The sequence below is a fragment of the Phalaenopsis equestris genome, unplaced genomic scaffold (assembly GCF_001263595.1).
Source record: "Phalaenopsis equestris unplaced genomic scaffold, ASM126359v1 Scaffold200557, whole genome shotgun sequence".
NCBI classification, from domain to species: Eukaryota; Viridiplantae; Streptophyta; class Magnoliopsida; order Asparagales; family Orchidaceae; genus Phalaenopsis; species Phalaenopsis equestris.
Genome location: NW_018220374.1, coordinates 187,927 through 206,887, shown reverse-complemented (window position 1 = coordinate 206,887; position 18,961 = coordinate 187,927). Strand labels below are relative to the sequence as shown.

At 36.1% G+C, this 18,961-nt stretch overlaps 1 long non-coding RNA gene across 1 annotated transcript; it reads left to right on the top strand.

Moving 5' to 3' along the window:
* Positions 1-13,386: 13,386 nt before the first annotated feature.
* Positions 13,387-16,329, top strand: LOC110035882. Its single transcript, XR_002295180.1, has 5 exons — positions 13,387-13,468; positions 13,567-13,675; positions 14,726-14,851; positions 15,514-15,762; positions 16,150-16,329. It is a non-coding gene; the product is annotated as an uncharacterized LOC110035882 (long non-coding RNA).
* The last annotated feature ends 2,632 nt before the right edge of the window (positions 16,330-18,961 follow it).

The following is an 18,961-nucleotide window of genomic DNA, read 5'->3' as shown; positions in this document are numbered from 1 at the left end:
AATCTTGATTGAGGCACCAAAAACTTAAAGTTACTCCTTTTCCTTTAGGGATCTCCACCTCATAACTCATGAATCAAAACTCAAATGACTTTGAGAACTTTTAGAGTGTCCTATCCATGGGTCGATTAAAACATTAGAGAAGAAAATGTGGATCTTCAAAATTTAATTTAATTTAAAAAATTATTTAATTTAAAAGCTAATATTTTCAAAGTTGATTTACTTAACTATCCAAAATAAAGTTTTTATTTATGAGAAAATTATTAGAGGTCCCCTTAGGTTAAAGAAAAACTTAGACAAAATTATATGATTTTTTTTTGAATTAAATCTTTAATTTAATTTTGTGATTATTATGAATTTTTATGATTTACTTTGAATGAAAAATTTGTTTTATTTACAAAAATTATTTTTTATATTTTATTAAACCTCCCTAAACTTATGGGACTCAGTGAAACAAATTTTTCATTTTTATAAATTTTAATTTACTTATTATAATTATTTTAGTGGGAAAATAAGAGAAATTCATTTTAAGCTTTTAAAAAATTTATTTTAAACTTAGAAAAATTAGAGAAATATCCTAATGAGTTCTAAGTCATTAGGGAATAATTAGACACATTTTAAAATATTTTTCTACTTTTAGGATTTTTAATTATTTTTAATTATTTTAAAGTCAAAATAAAACTAAAAAATCAGGTATTTTCTCAAAAATGAATTTTATTTTTCCGAAGTGATCTTGATCACAAGGAACTACCACCTTTCATAAATTTCCTAAGTGTATTTAATTAAATATACTTTTTTTGTACAAAAATATAATATTTCTTGAAAAATCAACTATTGTGCTTGAACTTAGTCAAATAATTTTTAAATTTTTACAGTGGGTTAACATGATTTTTGTACATAATGTGGAATTAATTTTGTCAATTTTTTATTAGTATTTAATTTACATAAATTAAAGCAAGATATATACATTTAATTAATTAAAGCAAGAAATTAAAGCAAGATATATACATTTAATTAACTATATAAATGTACAGAATAATTCAAATCATCATGACATTTTTCCTAAGCTTCACTGACCATAGGTAACCTACTAAAATTATTCTCATAATTTTCCAAGTGGTATTTTAATTTATATACTTAAAATAAGTAAAAATAGTCATCTTTGCTTGAAAATTAAGGTTAGAAGCATAGAGATGCTCTCTAACCTTGGAAAAATCAGATAAAATCCCCTCTATCATAAGGAATGAACTCTAAAAGTTTCAAGCCATGGTAAGAAATACTTGATCATAATGAATTAAAATACTTCATAGAGTATTTAATTCATTAAAAATTAGAAGGTTAACAAATAATTTTGATTTTTTGTTAACATTATTCTCCTCTGTTCACTGAGCAAGAGCATATTTTTATTTTATTTTTATGATTTTTCTACTGAATATCGATATGGATTTTAAAAGTTCTGGTATCTAAACAAATAAAATAAATCCAAATTTTTCTATTTAAACGCGCGACGACACCTCAACCCACGGCGACTCCAAAAAGCCACATGTCGCTCCCTTATTCGACGCAGCTAAAGACCTCGGTGCCTCGTCAGCCCGCGATTCGCGTATCATCTCTTCATCCTACTCCATCACGACCTTCAATTGAATAAACGTGTGATCAGACAGCATCCGTTCATCGTCCCCAAATGAGTTAACCTAAGAACCATTCACAATAAAACCTTAAGATCTTCATCTAGACTCATCAACCAAATCACTCAACCAAATCGCATGGGGTTTGTTCATAAACCTTCATCTACTCAAGACGAGCATATCTATACGGCCTATACGGTATGAAAAACGATAATTATGTATGAAGAATCAATTTAAACTAGGTTTAGGGTTGAAGTTCAATACCTTTTCTGAGAGAGGAGGCCTCAATTAGATGGTTGTATTAGCTTTTATTGGGTCCAACGAACCTGCAGATGAAGTACTAGGTCTTAGTGAATTGACTAGGTATGATTTTGATCGAGCTCAATTTTAGGTGTTGGTCTAGAGCTACGTTTGAGGCTGTTTGGGATGGGGCATTTGTGGGGAATCAACTCCTCTCACTGTGGTGATGGTGTGTGCACAGTTAATTACAGGTTAGTGGACTATGGAGGTGTGGGGAAATATATCATGTTTCAAGCTAAAATTTTGAACTCAAAATTAAGCTCTCAATTAAGCTCTCATAGTAGGAACTCATAGTAGGAACTAGAGGGGGAAAATAGTGGGATTAAGCTGAGGAGTTCTTGGAGAGTCTCTGAAAGAAATTGGATAGAGTTTCCCCAAGGATTTTTCTAACTCTCTCTTCATGGTCGTGGAGCGAGTGGTTTAAATAGATGATGCTATGGTGGCTCTCAGGCCAAGCTGAGGTGGCTAAGGTGCTGCCTAGGTGGAGGAAAGAAAGGCCTTAACAGCTAATCAAGCTTAGCCATCTCAGATGAGTTAAATTTTGGGTTTTATCCAACTTGGGCTCCTTTGGGGTAACTGTTTCCAGCGGTTGAGGTGGTAGTTGGCAAGGGTCTGGTCACCTTTGAGCTCAGGGAGGTCATGGAGTGCTTAATCATGATTAACTCCCCGAGGGTAAGTAATGATTGAGAAGATATTTCAAGATTAGGCCAAAAATGGGTAAAATCACTTAAATCAAGGGACCACTGGTCCATAGTTCTTCTAGGGTGGGCTAGGTGAGTCTAGCCTAGTCACTAGGCTCCATTTGGTTGCTGTGGTGTCATTAATTTGGTCAGTTGGGTATGGATTAATCAATTTTGGTGCATGGGTTCAATTTGGGTTGAATTGTCTTGAATTTTGGTTTAGGTTAGGCTAGTCATGACATTGAGCCCAATTGATTGATCACTTTTTTGTGGGTGATTGTCATAAAGAGTTTAGAAAATATTTGGAGTGATTTTGAATTGACTTAGAGGTTCAATTTGAAGTTGAAGGATTTTGGACATTTGAGATTTTGGACATTTGATCAATTTGGGGATTTTGGGTTAGACTTGGGTTTAGGTTGGGGTAGAGTTGGTCTATGTCCAAATTGAGATTTCAAAATGGTCTAAGGGAATGTCATGAAGAGTTCTTAACATTAATTTGGAGCCAATTTTGGGGTTTGGACATTCAATTTGGGGACATTTGGAGACATGAAAATTTTGGAGTAAAATTGGGGGCCAAGTTACCCCAAAGGAGCCCAAGTTGGATAAAACCCAAAATTTAAAAAGTTGGGGGTCAAGACATTTGGTCCAAGTTGGTTTTGAGAAAAATTAGGGATTTAAAAAGGCCAATTGAAGATTCAATTTGGTGTGTGGAGATGTTTCGAAGAGTTTATGATGCATAATTGGGGCAATTGGAAAGATTTGGGGGTTCAAATGAGTGGGATTTTGGTTCTAGGTGGGATTTTGGTTCGAGTGGGATTTTGGTTCTAGGCCAAATTGGGGCTTTTTTATTTAGGTTGAAATTGGACTCAAATGTGGGTCAATTGGACTTAGATTTGGTTTGAATTGAATTTTATCAAAATGAATTTGAATTTAGATTTGAAATTGGATCAGATTGGTGGACAATTAGGGTGAATTTAGGGAAATTTGACCTTTAAAGGCAATTTGGGGCTTTTGGTCAAGTTAGTAAAATTGATCAAATTGGGTTTAATTGAAGGGTCCAAATTTATTTTAGGGACATTTGGGATGATTTTGACGGTTTTGGTAAAGTTTGGGCTACCAAGGGTATTCTGTAATTTTGGCAAATTTAGGGGTATTTTAGTAAATTGGGTAACTTTGGGAGGCAAAAGGCTAAGTTTGGTGTTTTGGTGAAATTGAGGTGCCAACCACCCTATTTGAGCTATGTTCCAAAGGAATCCCTTACTTTGGGTCTTTCATGTACTGGTCTTAGCTAGAACCTAGCCTGGGGCTAGTAGTCACATGAATTTTGAATATCTTGACATATGAGCTAGTTTTGATCACCCCTCTTCTAATACCTACAACCCTAACTGGACTACTTATCCAAACGCTAATTGGAACATTAATAACATTAGAATAAGAAATCTAAGTTTGGGAGAGAACTCAAGCCAACCTTATAGAAAATTGGAACAACTAGGGCAAAGACCACATTTGCCAAACACAACCTTGGGAAGTCACCTCGAAACCCCAATTTAGGGAGGATAACCCGTTGTTAGAAGAATTGCTAATAAATTTGAGGAATGAATCTAAAACCTACATCCAACGTTGGTCGACCCACCCAAGCTTCAACTGGAATAATAATAACCCTAGTGTAGACAATCAGCAATGAGAGAACACCCAAGTTGATCCTGCAAAAAGTTGAAATAATCAAGATAGTGACTACCCTGAAGAAAATTAGCACTTGATTAAATTGTCAATAAACCTACTGAATCGATTACAAAACCAAACTGCTGCATTAAGAAACATAGAAAATCAAATGAAGTAGTTAACCTAGAAACCCAAAGAATGTCAGGGATAGTAGAGGGTCATAACATTGAATCTGAAGAGTTTTTCTCTGAAGAGTATGATAAGTTGTATGATTTTTGTTAGAAGATGAATGAGGAAGAATCTGCTCTTCCTTTCAATGCACCACCTTGCTTTATGAGGGAGATAATTGAGTCTATAGGATCGCCTACAAAAGTGCTCCAAGGAGAGAATTGCAGGATAGCCCTAGAAAGGAGAGTAACCAATAGAATTAGATCCAAAACCTGAAAAAACTAGAGAGACCACACAAAATTTAAGAGACCTTGAAGTAATTTATAGGGATCCGTTTCTTGCAACTTGTAAGAGAGACACTCTTATGCAAATAAAAGAATTAATTGAGAAAATTTTGAATTTAGAAAGAACCTTTAGGAACAATAATCTGAATCAATCCCCCACATACTCTCAAGATGACTGTTACAGAATTGAGAAGAAAAAGTTACAAGAAGAATTGAAATTTAAGGATTTAATAGAAATTTCAGGATCAATAAGAGATTGGGTGATTGATCGGGGATTACTAAATTAGAGCTTTGATCCTGGAGGAAGCTTTTATTCTTATGTTGATGACATTAAACCGGACACTATCTTGGGTGATAACCTAAGTGTTATCTGATGTGTTGGAGCATGCTTTTACTTTCAGCATTTGTATCAAGTCTTATTTTGAAATTTTCTTTCAAATTTGGTTTGAAATTTTACATTGAAATTTTACTTTGACTTGTTTCTCTATGGAGTAGCTTTCCTCTTATAGTAAGATTTGTACTATCATGCTTCCTTACTTTCTGACATATGTACCTATTGAGATTCATGTACCTATTTTTACCTTTTTTTCCTTGCACTTAGCTACCTTTCATCTACATTGTTACTTTTCTAATATACATCTTGTAGAAAAAAGGGGGGGGGGGGGGGGGGGGGAGCAGAAAGAACTTTACCTCATTATAAACTTCATAGATAATTCACATAGCTTGACAAAAGATTTACATTTTATTTTATAACTCTGGCTAGAAATTCCAATTAATTCAATTTGCATATCCATGATATATTAAAAGAAGATAAATGTCATTTTAAAAAGATTAACTTCAAAGAGTTTATAATAAAATTTTAGAACTAAACAACTTCAGACTTTACTTAAAGAACTCATATGTTATTAAAAATGTGTGATTTAGATATTGAGTAGCAAATCAGAAATATCTTTATTCTTTTTCAGCTCATTTGAATCAAATTAATGTGAACGTATGTCTTAACTGGAAAAGATAACTTGGAGGTAGAACATTAAAACACCAAGTATTAGTTTATTGCTTAAGAACACTGTCCTTCTTCACCTTTAAATAGTTAGAAAGAAAATTGTCAACCAAATATAGTAATTCCCAGGAGAAAAGAAAAAGGAAAAAAAGAGAAAAGAAAAAACAAAAGCAAAAGAATGAAAAGTCCAAATGAAGAAGCAAGAGTTTGGCACAATAGAAATTCAAGAAAAGAAAAGAAATTATAAGAGAGTCTACTGAAACTTAAGTGATAAATTTGGACTTTATTTTTTAATTAAAATCACGTTGAAAGTTATCTTCAAGGGAAAAATTCATTTAAACTAAATTAAAGACATTTGATATCAACAAAAGAGACTTTAAATCACACCAATTTAAGAATCTACGGAATCTTGTGAAGGAAGAAATGAAGGAATTAAAAAAATGTCAAGTTATTAACCATTAAAGATAATTGATCATAATGACATTTAAACAATTTAATTTAGTCTTGATAAACAGGTTGAATGGTTAGAAACCTACAGAAGTGTGATACAATTCATAATAATCCAAGCTGAGCCCTATGATTACTTGAGAGCAAGAAATAGGGAAAGTTTGAGGGTATTAGCATGAGTCAATTTTACATAATTTTACTAGCTAATTTTTATGCTTTTTACATGTCTTTCCTATTTATTTTTCACAGATTTATGCTTGAGAAAAAAAAAAATTTTGTATTGTACAGGATGCATAAGGTGAATACAAACGAGTTGGAACAAGTAAAACAAGCAAAAAAACTGTCGCGAAGTAGCGTGACCACACCTCCAATCGAACACTGCTTGCGTGACCACGCCAACTATCGAACACATTTAGTGCGACCGCTCTAGAATTGGTGTGACCATGCCCTCTCAAATAGTGTGGAGGCGTTGCCATGCCACAATCAGGTGTGACCACAGCGGCCCATGCAGTCTAATGGTGTGACCAAGCCGGAAATGGGCGTGACCATGCAGACGAGCGGGAAATCATTTTAGGAAGAAAATGATGGCTCAAGCAATAATTCTTTCTATATAATCAATTCTTAGGGCTTCAAAGAAAGTGAGTGCTTGGAGGTAAAAGAGAGTTTGGGAGAGATTTTGAAGGCTCTCTTGAATCTTGTCTTCCTCTTTTGGTGGAAACCTGATATGCAGAGTTATTTCTTTGCAGTGGGTTAAGAGAGTTTGTGTAAGAGGGAAAGATGTTGACTTTGCAGAAAGAACAATTTCTTATAATTCAAAGGATTCTCAAATGGTGAATTTAGCTATGGTTTTTTCCATCATAAACGGTTAAACTTTTCTTCGTGGGAGTAGTGGATTTATCGTGCTTTTTCTTGTAATGTTTTTCCTTTAAGTGTATTATTCGAGCTTTTATAGGCATTATTTTTTGTTAACCTCCGATATTAATTCACTCCTATTCTGGCCAACTGGGAAATTAAAATGTTTCATGAAATTATGACATCTTGTCTTCGCGCAACGAAAACGAAGGGTTGACCACAGAATTCCAAGAGGATAGAGATTTCAGTGGAATTCTACAATCATCGAAAAAATCATGCAAAATGTCGTAGGGAATAAGGAGGCCTCAACTTCATAGATTCTAGGCTTCTTTTGATCTATGCATAGGCGTAATTAACACTATGTCCTCGATTGAAAACAATCACATAAGAAAATATTTAGGAAAAAATCGATCTCCACAATCCCCAAATCAAAGAAGCACGAGCCTCATCTATCTTAAAAGAATTCACAAACTTTTCCCACTATTTTCTTCTTTCTTTCATTGTCAAGTACTCTATTTTGCTAGGACCTTAAGACTTGAAACTTCTTTCAAATAAACGCCAATCCAGGTTAACTAAATTAGTAAACAACAATTTTTTTTTTTTTTTGTGGAAAAAAATATTACATGCTCTGTGGGATCGATACACGGTACTCTTAAACCGCATTACTATTTGACATGTGTTCTTGCGTTGTACGACTGACTTACATCCCGGTAAGTTTTGGTGCATTAACAGATAGCATTTTAAGCACATGAAGGCCCCTCACCGGCCAAAGAATGTATTCTTTCAGCTAATTTCAGAAGCTGAACCCCCAAAGGAGTTTAAGGCTCCGTCACTCGACTCTTGTCAGAGTCGGTCTGATCTGACCATTCACATTGCATTGTTTGAATCGTTTGTTTGTTTGTTGAAGATTACCGAAGCACTGAAGTGGCATCTTTTCTTCACCAGATGAGGGTATCGACCCTCAAGTGGTTCAACGGGTTACCAGCTAAGGTAATCACCTTCTTTGTTGATTTTAAGAGGTGGTTCGTAGCGCAGTTTGCTAGTGCGCAAAAACGTAGAAAAGTTCGTAAGCCCTAAAGCCATGCCTCTATGTGCACACACAGGTACCACTATGGAGGGGGCAAGTAATGATTTCTAACAATTTACTTGTAGATGTTATTTAGCTCCCCCGCATATAAGGCATGGCTTATTATATGTTATATGTATGTGAGTTTTCCTCTAACTTTGTTTTCATGCGGGATTGAATTTTTTATCTTTTTTTCTATGTACTTTTAGAGTCTATGAGAGTCCTGTAGAAAAAATAAGATACGGGAACGGGTTCCGATGCGTTTGGCGCGGGAACCACATTTAGGGGACCAAGTTTGATACTCGTGTCCCGTATCTTAATTCTGTATTTTTACATTGATGTATAAAATTTCGATCAAGTGTGTATATGCGTAGTCCGACCGCTCTTTTTCTTTTCAGGGATATGTTATCGATCCAGTGGCACCGGCCTTTCTTATTATTTTATTAGGTTTGTTTTGCATTATGTTGCATGTCTGCACTTGCCTAATTATTTTTCATTGTTTATTTCTGTGCATATGGGATTCCACAAAAACTATAATCCATGCTTATTAAAGCTTCTAAGATTATAAATTTTATGCTCAAAAATTCATATATAAAACGTTCAAGATAATTAAAATTTTGGATTAAAATATTTAAGATTTTAAAACCTGCTTTTACTTTCCTGCATGGCCATCGGGACAGATTTAAATGGGTTGCATGTATGGCTATCACCAAATAATAGAGCCTCCACAATACTTAAGGACCGCTCTAGATAACTGAATCATATTTGCATGTCCCGGAGAGGAGGCCCCGTGCCTCTTCAACCCGACTAGACAAGCATACATTTTTGTATAGGAGGTTTTCTAATGCGCTAGGTTGATAGGAGGCTCCACGACCCAGCCAGGGTGTAAAGTTCTCTTGTTTGGAGTGTTTCCAACTTTTTAGTTGAACCTCTACTTCTCTTCTTTTCCTGAAGAATTCTTGCCAGTTTGACATGTGTAAGACCCACCTCTTGGAGCTCCAGCCGATAGTCATAGGATAGAGTTTTGTTCTTCTGACATTAGGGCTACCGAGATTCCTGTGGATGATGCAATTCACGGATTGTTGGTCGTGGATTTCATTACATGTTGGGTCGATTACTTTCACGACAAGTAGACTTGGGGTCCTAGTAGTTGTGAATGACATGGTCTGTGGTACCCTAACCGGATAACTCTATTTTCCTGTTGTTGAGCACCTTTGAGCCCGATTGCTCCTTGACTTCGTTGATATCATTTTGACGACCCGATGTCGATGAGCTGTCGCCTATTTCAAATATGATGATTTATCCTCTCTCCTTATGGCCCGGACGTACTTTGACGTGTTGGGATATCACCGTCAATATAATTTAGGTTATTCTGTGGGCTTCGTATGCCAATAAGTCGCTACCCATTTGGGATGTGAGAGACTCACTCTGTCTGATGGCTTAGCAAGAGCTTTGAAGCATCATGGCGTTCCCACACAGAATAACTTTCCTTTGAGTACTTATTGCCCCATGATAATGGAAATATAAGTGAAACTCTTTTTATCGAGAGTATTATTGAGTACCTCTCAAGATGTAATTAATTAAATGGGATACGTCTCTTTAGGAGTGCTCTTGACCCCAGAATAGACACCTATAGTTGAATCTTCAGTTATGGGTAGTCTACGTAGGTATTATTTTGCGGATATCAGTCCAAGGTGCCTCCACCCGATCTTCTTTGGGCAAACGTGTTTGGCATATCCTTGCGATATCACATGAATCTCTGGTTATGGGTAGTCTATGTAGGTATTCTTTCGCAGATATCGGTCAAAGGCGCATCTGCCCGATCTTTTTTGGGCAGACATGTTTGGCTTATCCTTGTAAGGTTTATCACATGTAGGCTCTCCACGTTTTGCGTTTTCTCTTGTCTGTCTTCATTTTCGTATGTTCGTTTTTTTTCTATTCCTCTCTTCAATTAGTCATTTACATAGCCCAGAAGAGAGATTTATTCTGGAAAGGGAAGTATACGGTGACCGATGGACAGACGACTACCTCAAAAATAAAAGAGAGAAAAACAAACAGAAACAATACTAAACAAACTTCCTGTGCCAAGTTCGAAGTTACGGTAGTCTGACCGAATAAAAACTGTACAGACTAACGACTACTTCTAGTGATGGATGACCGAACATTATATGCACCACAGGCGATAAATGGGACAAAAAAATGTAGTATGGTAAAAAACAAAATAATCAAAAAACCGGTTGAATGTAATATTGAATTTCATTCATTTACTCTATTAGTTACAAAATTTATCATTCATTACAATTGAGCTTATACATAAAAAACAAAAACAGACTATTTCCATGGTACATGTAAGTCACACAACTAGATCACGCATTATAGGAGTCGTCAACCGCCGCTCAGTCAACTTGAAACTTGCCACCTCTTGTTGGCACTAAGAGAGGAAAAAAAAGCTTGACAAATCCATTCCGACTCGCACGAACCGGTTAATCGCCAGCTCGGTGCCGAGCCAGAGATTCTTGGTCTGGCCCACAGTGAACTCCACGACAATCTTCATGGCAATGATTTCCTTTGAAAATTCCACGTTCTCGTCCAAAAAAACATATAACAACTCAGAAGCGCCCTCTAAGTATTCCCCAGCGTTAGTTAGCATGGTCATTGCTTTACAACTTCAACCAAGCGGGCCACTGCTTCAACCGCCCATTCTTTGGACGCCAATGCTCGGGCCTCGCGAGCATGGCTCACCTCATTGCATTGGTCATTGACTTCTTGGCCCCAAGCTATCGGGCTATCAGATGGTGGGACGAAGCGAGCCCTAAAATTTGAATCAGTTGACCAAGCAGTAGATCTCCTATGGGTCATATTCATTTAGATGTTGCTCCAAGATCTCGACAATTCCTTGTTCTCATCCAAACTAACGAATAGCCAGTCAGAAGCGCCCTCTAAGTTTCCCTCGGGCTTAATTAATAGGGCCACTACTTCAACCGCCCACTCTTCGGCTTTAGCCAAGCGATCCACTACTTCAGCCGTCGTTCATTAGTCATCAATGTCTGAGCCTCCCCGAGCTTAGCTCACCTCACTACATCAGTCTTCGACTTCTTGGCCCCAAGGTACCGGGCTATCGGGTGGTGGGACGAAGCAAGCCCAAAAGTTGGAATCGATCGACCAAGAACATATCTCACATGGGTCATATTCATTCAATTGCTTCTCCAAGATCTTGGACAACAAGACGCCTGCAACTGTGGTAGCATGCTAGTCTGCACCGGGACCATTTGAATATTAATCCAACAGAATGTCAATGAGAGCAAAACTGGAGTCCTTAGTCACAAAACCAGCTTCTCCTGCATCGAGCTCCAATCACCTGCTCCTCTATACCTCTTTCCCGGAGGAAGGGTAATATCATTCTCAGGTGCTTGGAGGAGCCTTGCCCTTTTGACAGCGAGCTTCCTAAGAAGCAGTCGGCTCGGCCTCGAACTCTATTTCAACCTCGGCGGAGGCCTCTCCAACGATCACCGCAGCCTTAGACAGTAGCCCGGGTTCGAGAATCATTGGAGATGCCCGACTAGCTTCCCCACTATGTGATTAAGGTGGTGAGGCTCACATATCGAGGACTGGCAAGCGATTAGTTAGGCAGTCCATCTGAGCGCTCATCAACATCCGATTAGAAGTAACTAGGAGTCTGGATGGTTTCTTCTTCACAAACTCTCTTACCTAAATTCAACAAAGGGCTTTTGCTCGATCAATATCAAATCACCAAGGAAAATATTTTGAATTATAACTATTGTTTCATAAACATAGTGCATTAAATCTAAACCCGGAATCCCAAACACGGGACAAGTGGTCGCCTCTGACTCTTCTCAATCAAGCTACCTCTTAGTGCAGCCTTTTCTTCTTCACCGGTTGTGAGAACCAATCCAGCTATCGATTTTCCTCCGCGGCATCAAACGCCGCCCAGAACTCCGATGTCATTGCCCCGAACTCCCTCGAGTTCAAAACTTTTTTAAATTTAGTCATGTCGGTGTATTGAACGACCAATAAGATATTTCCCTCCATTATGAAATACATGCCTCATATCCGGTCAAAGACCAACTTCTTTTTCTTGCATGAGCCTCCAGTTGGTTGGCTCAACACTTCGAATTCTCAGTCCGATCGAATGATGAACCTATGCTTCCAATCCGTTATTTTATTTTCTATGCCGACCAAATGAAACTTCTAGTCGGCCCCGAGACCACGTAACCGTCAGGCTCTTCCCAGAAGGAAAACATATATAAAAACAGCTCCTGTGACTATGGTATATCCATCCGCCAGCAATAGACCATGTAGGTCATAATCAACGTGATGGAGTTAGGCTTTATTTGGGCAGGAACCACCCCATTGTGTTTTGGTCGACACCTCCCTCTCGAGCCCAAATAAAGCGACAGCATCAGCTGAACCAATGTTCGACACCTCTATCACTGCAAATGAACCAAAGCGCTACAGAGAGTATTTGTTCGCCATCTCCACAAAATTGACCCAAAGCAGGAGAAAGCAAGGAAGAGAAAATCGACCGAAGGATGGAGAAAGAGTCAAATGCACCAAAAAATCTACAACAAACCTTTATATAGAGATTTCACGCACAGCCCAAAACGGCGCCTTGATTTTGGAAACCTATTAAATTGGCACAAGTTCCAAAATGGGTACAAAAAATAAATTCATTTCAAATTAACAATAATTCTTATTTTATTCAGATAAAAAGTACTTTACAAGCGGGATATCAACTGCCTTAGGAAAAATGACTCCCCCGCCAAACTAACTTTTGGTACAACACTTGACTGTCGAACCTAAGAGTTTGTTTAGGCCGGCGGTGCGATGGTCGTGTGGTGTTGCACCGCAGTTATTTATGTTCAGCAAAAATTATGTTTTGCCACCGGACCTGGCTAAGAGTATGTTTGGGGGCGTGGCTGGAGGGCTTCTCGGCACTCCACCGCTGATTTCCCCTCTTTGGGAGCGCGGCAGGGTAACTTAACGGCCATCGCTGGAGAAATTTTCGCTAAAAGCCAGCCATGAAATCTACTCCATGGCGCGCGTTCTGCGATTCTCTTTTTACCTGGTTGCCCCTTCGATCGTTCGGTTTGTTACGCGAAGTCAAGCTCTGCTCCTTCCCTCTCCTTCTCTCTCGTTCGTTTCTTTGTCGGTCATCTTCTCTGGCAGTTCGGCTTGTTCGTCGGTCATCTTCGGCAGTTCGGCTGGTTTGATCTTCTTCCTTTACTACCCGAAGCCCTGTCCATCGATCTCCTTCCTCTTCTATCCTCTCCCTCAAAGCTCTTCCATCCTCTCCCTCAAAGCTACGCAGCCCGTCGAAAGGTTGTTGTGCCATCTGTGGATCGAGCGTTTCATGTTGGAAAAAGGTACTGCTGCTTGATTGTTATCCATTTCAGTCCTTCGTTTAATCTGTGACCAATTCACAAAATTTATTATATAAATTGCAATCGATCTCTTTTGTCAGTGGACACATTCGACCGTAAGAAGATACCATAGTCGCTGCAGCAAAAACAGTGCGCCTCCCGAGCTCTTTACATTTGCTGCTTCTTTCACTGGCACTTTTTCCCTCTTTGGTCTGATCCGTCCTATTCTTCTTTTCTCTGCCGCTTTTTTATTTTAAGTTACTTAAGAATTTTCTTTTGTAGGCAACGTATAACTTGTTTGAATGTGAGGCATGTGCAGACAACCTAATTCTAGCGACTGCTTTAAAATAATGCTCAAATTTGGAATGTGTTTTCTTATTTGGATGGATTGCAGAGTGCTAAAAGCCCATAGTTACATTACATTGGATTAAATTTCTTAAAATTTAAAGATTATTTAACGATAAATTACTTTTTAAAAGTCATCACTTATCTTCTCTCTATAAGGTTTCATGGTTTTGGCATTGGAAAGAGATCGATTGGATTTAGCATCAGGACTGAAGTGAAAAAAGGGTTGTTTGTGTGAACTTCTTTATCTTTTATTTGCTAGTACATTGAGAAAGAAAAGCAATACATTTTATTTCCATTAAGAGGCCGATTGAGGAAATGCTAACTGTATTTTATAAATTTCAAATCGATTTATTGTTTCATTCCAAATCGATCGACTTTAATTAAATTATAATATTTTCAAAGGAAATCTAACATTTGTAGCATCTAAGATTAGTTAAGGCAGTATGTTTGTTAAAATTAAGATTTGTGTTATAAGTACATACATAAGGATTGGGTGGTATTGGTTGCTTCTGCAACTCAAGTTAGCAGACCATTAATCATGGTGGGAGGCTTCTAGTTTTGTCAGGATAATTGCTCCATCTCTGAAGTTAAAAATAGAAATGCTTGCATGGCAATATTTTATGAGATACAATTTTTTAATCCAGTCACTCCTCTTTAAATTAAGAGGTATGTTTGCTAATATTTCTAACAAATGGTATGTTCACTAATCTTTCTATTATTTAAATTTAGAATCCTAGAGAATATGCAATATATACTTATGACTTATATTCATACCCTTGTGATTTTGTGTTCATGAACCTTATCATTTTGTATTTGATATGCTTCAATTATGGTGGGTTTAATGTCTAAAGTGAAATTTCATATTTACTATTACAATGACACTTTATTAATTTATGTTTCATCCATTTAAAGCCTACACAAAACCTTTTGAGAACATCTTAGTCAGCCTTCCAAAAACATAAGGTGGGGAGTTCGGGAAATACTTCAACTTACCTGCTCTGAAGGATTCAAGGATGGTATCTACTTATATTTCATCTTGTAAGAATCTTTATTTTTCTTGGATTTATTTACTTATTTCAGATGTATAATGATGATCTTTTATACTTCATTTATGATAGTGTTTTTTTCATCAGAGTCATGTCTTTATGATCGTGATTGGTTTTATCATTAATCAATTTGTTTATCTTTTATACATCCTTTGTGATAGTGTTTTGTCATAATCAATATGTTAATTGTTTTTTACACTTGTTTTATTTTTATGTTATAATAATTTGTTTTATTTTAGCAATACAATGGCTAATATGATCAAAGATACCGGTACACCGGCAATATGGGAAAAGAAAACAATATTATTATTTTGTGACATCTGTCTTAAGAAGATTGAACTTAGAAATAGACTCACAACATATTTTAATAAGAAAGGATGACAACATATTATCAAAAATTTCAAGGAAAGTACGGGCAGGATGTATGACAGGTTGCAAATGAAGAACAAGTAGGATCAACTCAAGAAGGATTGGAAAATTTAGAAGGAATTGAAACGTGGATTAACGGGCTTGGATTGGGATCCGGTGAAATGAACAATTGATGCTTTGGAGGAGTGGTGGACTGAAATACTTGCGAAGAACAATTTTTCATTTATATAATTTTATTTATTTTATTTTTTAGTACTGATTGAACTGTTTAAAATAATTTTGTAGGTGGTGCCGGCAGCGAAGAAGTTCAAATTTTGTGGCATTGTCCCCGTGTTTGAGGAGAAGCTGAACCGTATGATTGAGGGTGTTGTTACAACAGGCAAATATGCATGCTCTCCAAGTGAGACAAGGTTTTGTGGTACCCTTGAGAATGTGGCCGTCAATCTAGCATGTGATTGACACGATCTCGACACCATTTCCTGGGGTTACCATTTTGAGCCAACAGGGACTATTCCAGCCACTTTTACTGTCAGAGTAATTACACTAACCTGGCATACTATTTAAAAGTTTTGGAGAATTTACATACTAACCACACAATTCTTATTCATTTACATATCTGGTACTTAAAAGTATGATATTTACATTCATAACTTTTTGGTATTAAAAACCTACGCATTAAAGTAGTATTTTATATTTAAGAAGTTAGTGATAATGATATTTTTGATTTGATGTCCAATATTTTAGTATTATGCATGCAAATGTGATTGTTTTGGTTTTAGCTGTGTAAATATGTAGGTAAATATAAGAAATGTGTGATTTGTATGTAAATGCCCCAAAAGTTTATTTAAAAATTGTAATATACACATTTATATTAATGTCTGCGGTTCTGAGCTTTTGATTTATGTTGATCTACTTCTCCAGTCTGCGGTGCTCAGGGAAGCAATTGATGATCTGGAATGGCCTGGTTCCAGCGTCCAGATGCGCATAAGACCTGATCCTCCCTCGGCAACTTTCAAAGCTTAGGGCCATGGCTTTAAACCCAAGTCCACACCACTTGGGTTTAAAGCCTGTTGCTTGTGAATTTTTCAACAAAATATTTTATAATTGAACCTTTCATGATGTGCTTTGAGAAATTTATATATAATATTATATAATTATTCATATTTATATACATGTAAAGATATATAAAACAGTATCATTAATTGTCCCATCTCATAAGCCCCTTCCCGTGAGCTACAGGAAGACCGAAACATAGAGCAGTCTGGGGAAATGAAAGAAAAAGTTTATATGGCATTTTGAATGAAAGTATATTTATAGTGCTATATTTGTAACTTGTCACTTGTTAAGTAATGTTTGCTTTGATGAAAAAGGGTGCAGTTTTAACGAATTTTTGGTTAACTATCACTGCATTTACATACATACCACTGCTGATGCATGCCATTGGAGTTAATCATTTTGGTTAATTCTATGGTACTTCTACTTTATAGTTGAACGAATTTTAAATTTATAGTTGAACGAATTTTAAGAAAATTGAAGCTAGGGGCATATAAATGAATGTGTTTATGAATCCGAACCAAATCAATCGAGTATGTGTTAGTTATGTAAATACTTCAGAATTGAGTGGCATGTATGTAAATGTTACAGCACTCCCCGGCACATAGTTTAAATATCTGGAGCTGTAATAGCAATTTAAATTGTGAAATTGAATTGGGAATTGCTATTAACATATGAATTGGGTTGCCAAACTGCGTGGTATCTGCATTTGGTAGTTGGCAATTTTACAGCACTCCCCGGCACATAGTTGGCTTGGTTCTCAAGGAACTTCTGGTATCGACATCTAGAAAAGAATTAGGGTGGATATTCCGGTGGACAAGTATCCAACAGTATGATCTTAATTGAGCTTTTTGTTTACTGTATAATTTCTCAGAAGTCTATCTTGCCTGTACACAATTGCATAATTTCCTTGAAGAATTATGTCCATAATTGTGAAATCATTGGAAAACCTTTCTGATATTGATCATGCTGGTCCTTCGCTTATCATAAAAATTGTGCATGAAAGTCTTGTGCATCTTTAATCTGACATTTGAGATTAGCTTACAATTATATTTGTTTTGCTTTTGTGCAGCTGAGTCACAGTTTAAAAACAATAGAAACACTACTTCAAAAAATGATATTAATTTATCTTACATTAGTTTATATGACTAACGTAAACAGTCATTTTGTAACTATTTCCATAAATTAGATATTATACTGCGATGTTCAAATTGCATTCACATATGTATTGTCATTGGTTGTTAACAGAAATTATACAATTAAAGTACAAAATTATACAATTAAAGTACGTATGTAATTATATTGCAGTGTTATGTATGTAAATGTCCCGTATATTAATTGAAGTATGCAATCCTTTTGATTTTTCTTTGGGGCAAGGCTGATTTGCCAAACTGCATGGTATTCTTTGCCCCATATAAAGTTCTTTATGTCGTTTGAATTCTATGCTCTATATATGCGAGCTGAAACATTAGCATTTACATACATACCACCTAAATTGGAGTTGAATTGATTTTGACATAAATATGAACTTCCTCTTTTGTTGCATTTTGGAGAAGATGAGCTCACGGATTTCCGGGACATCGTGACGAACACTCTGTCACTGTGGCCTCCAACCCTCACTGCTGACGTCACGTCAGCCACACAACTACGGGGGGAAGTTCTATATCTGCCCACGGAGCATCGCCGAATAGTGCAGGTTCTTCCATTGGGCAGACAGTTCGATTGATTCCTAGATGACATTGATCGAGAATGAAGAACATCACTTGAAGAAGTCTGGCACGGGAGCTACACCGTGTAAATGTAAAAAATAATATAATTATCTTGCTAATTGTCATTGTAATAGTTTTTGAGTTTTTTTTTCTCTTTATGTTATCGGTTACTTGAAATGTGTTTATTTAATTCTGGAATGTTATCATTGAAGTTTGAAATTAAGAGTAATCATGTACTTCTCTGAAATCTTTTGTTATGTAAAAGATGAATTATTGTTGTAATATATAGCACAAATGTGTACTTTAATTCACAGTCTAAATTTTTTAGCAACATTTACGTTTACATGTCCATAATCGTTGAAAAATTAAAATATGTGTTTGATCATCAAAGCTTCATATTCATAACTTCTAAAATTTATATATTATAAAAGTATGAATGAAAGTGTATTTCAACTTGGGAAAAAAAAATGGGCACACATCCCTTTGATTGGATTTATTTCAAGTATTCATCGATATTTGTTAAAAAATAGTTAAATTAATTAGTTCATTACTAATATGTTAAATCCTAAATGGAAAATATATTTAATACAATCGTGTCACTGAATACAAGAGCATTCTTATAACTAGTTTTTTATTTCATATGTTCACCTATCTAACAAGTTAAAATTTTAAAATATATTAATCAATCCCATAAATTTATTACATAAAAATTACTAACTAATTATCCAACAATTACATTTATTATATAATTAACACTTTCAAGTTTCACTAATTTATTACATAAAATATTTTGCTTTTGGAGTAAAAGAAATTTCAATGTTAATCTTTTTTTAAACATTTTACCAAACAAAGACAGAATGGTCATTTTTCCAGAAACAGCTGTTTCACATAGCTGCACCAAACAGACAATTAGCTTCCCCACAGCTGCTTCCCCGCAGCTGCTTTCTGGGGCAGCACAGCCGCAGCTGAAC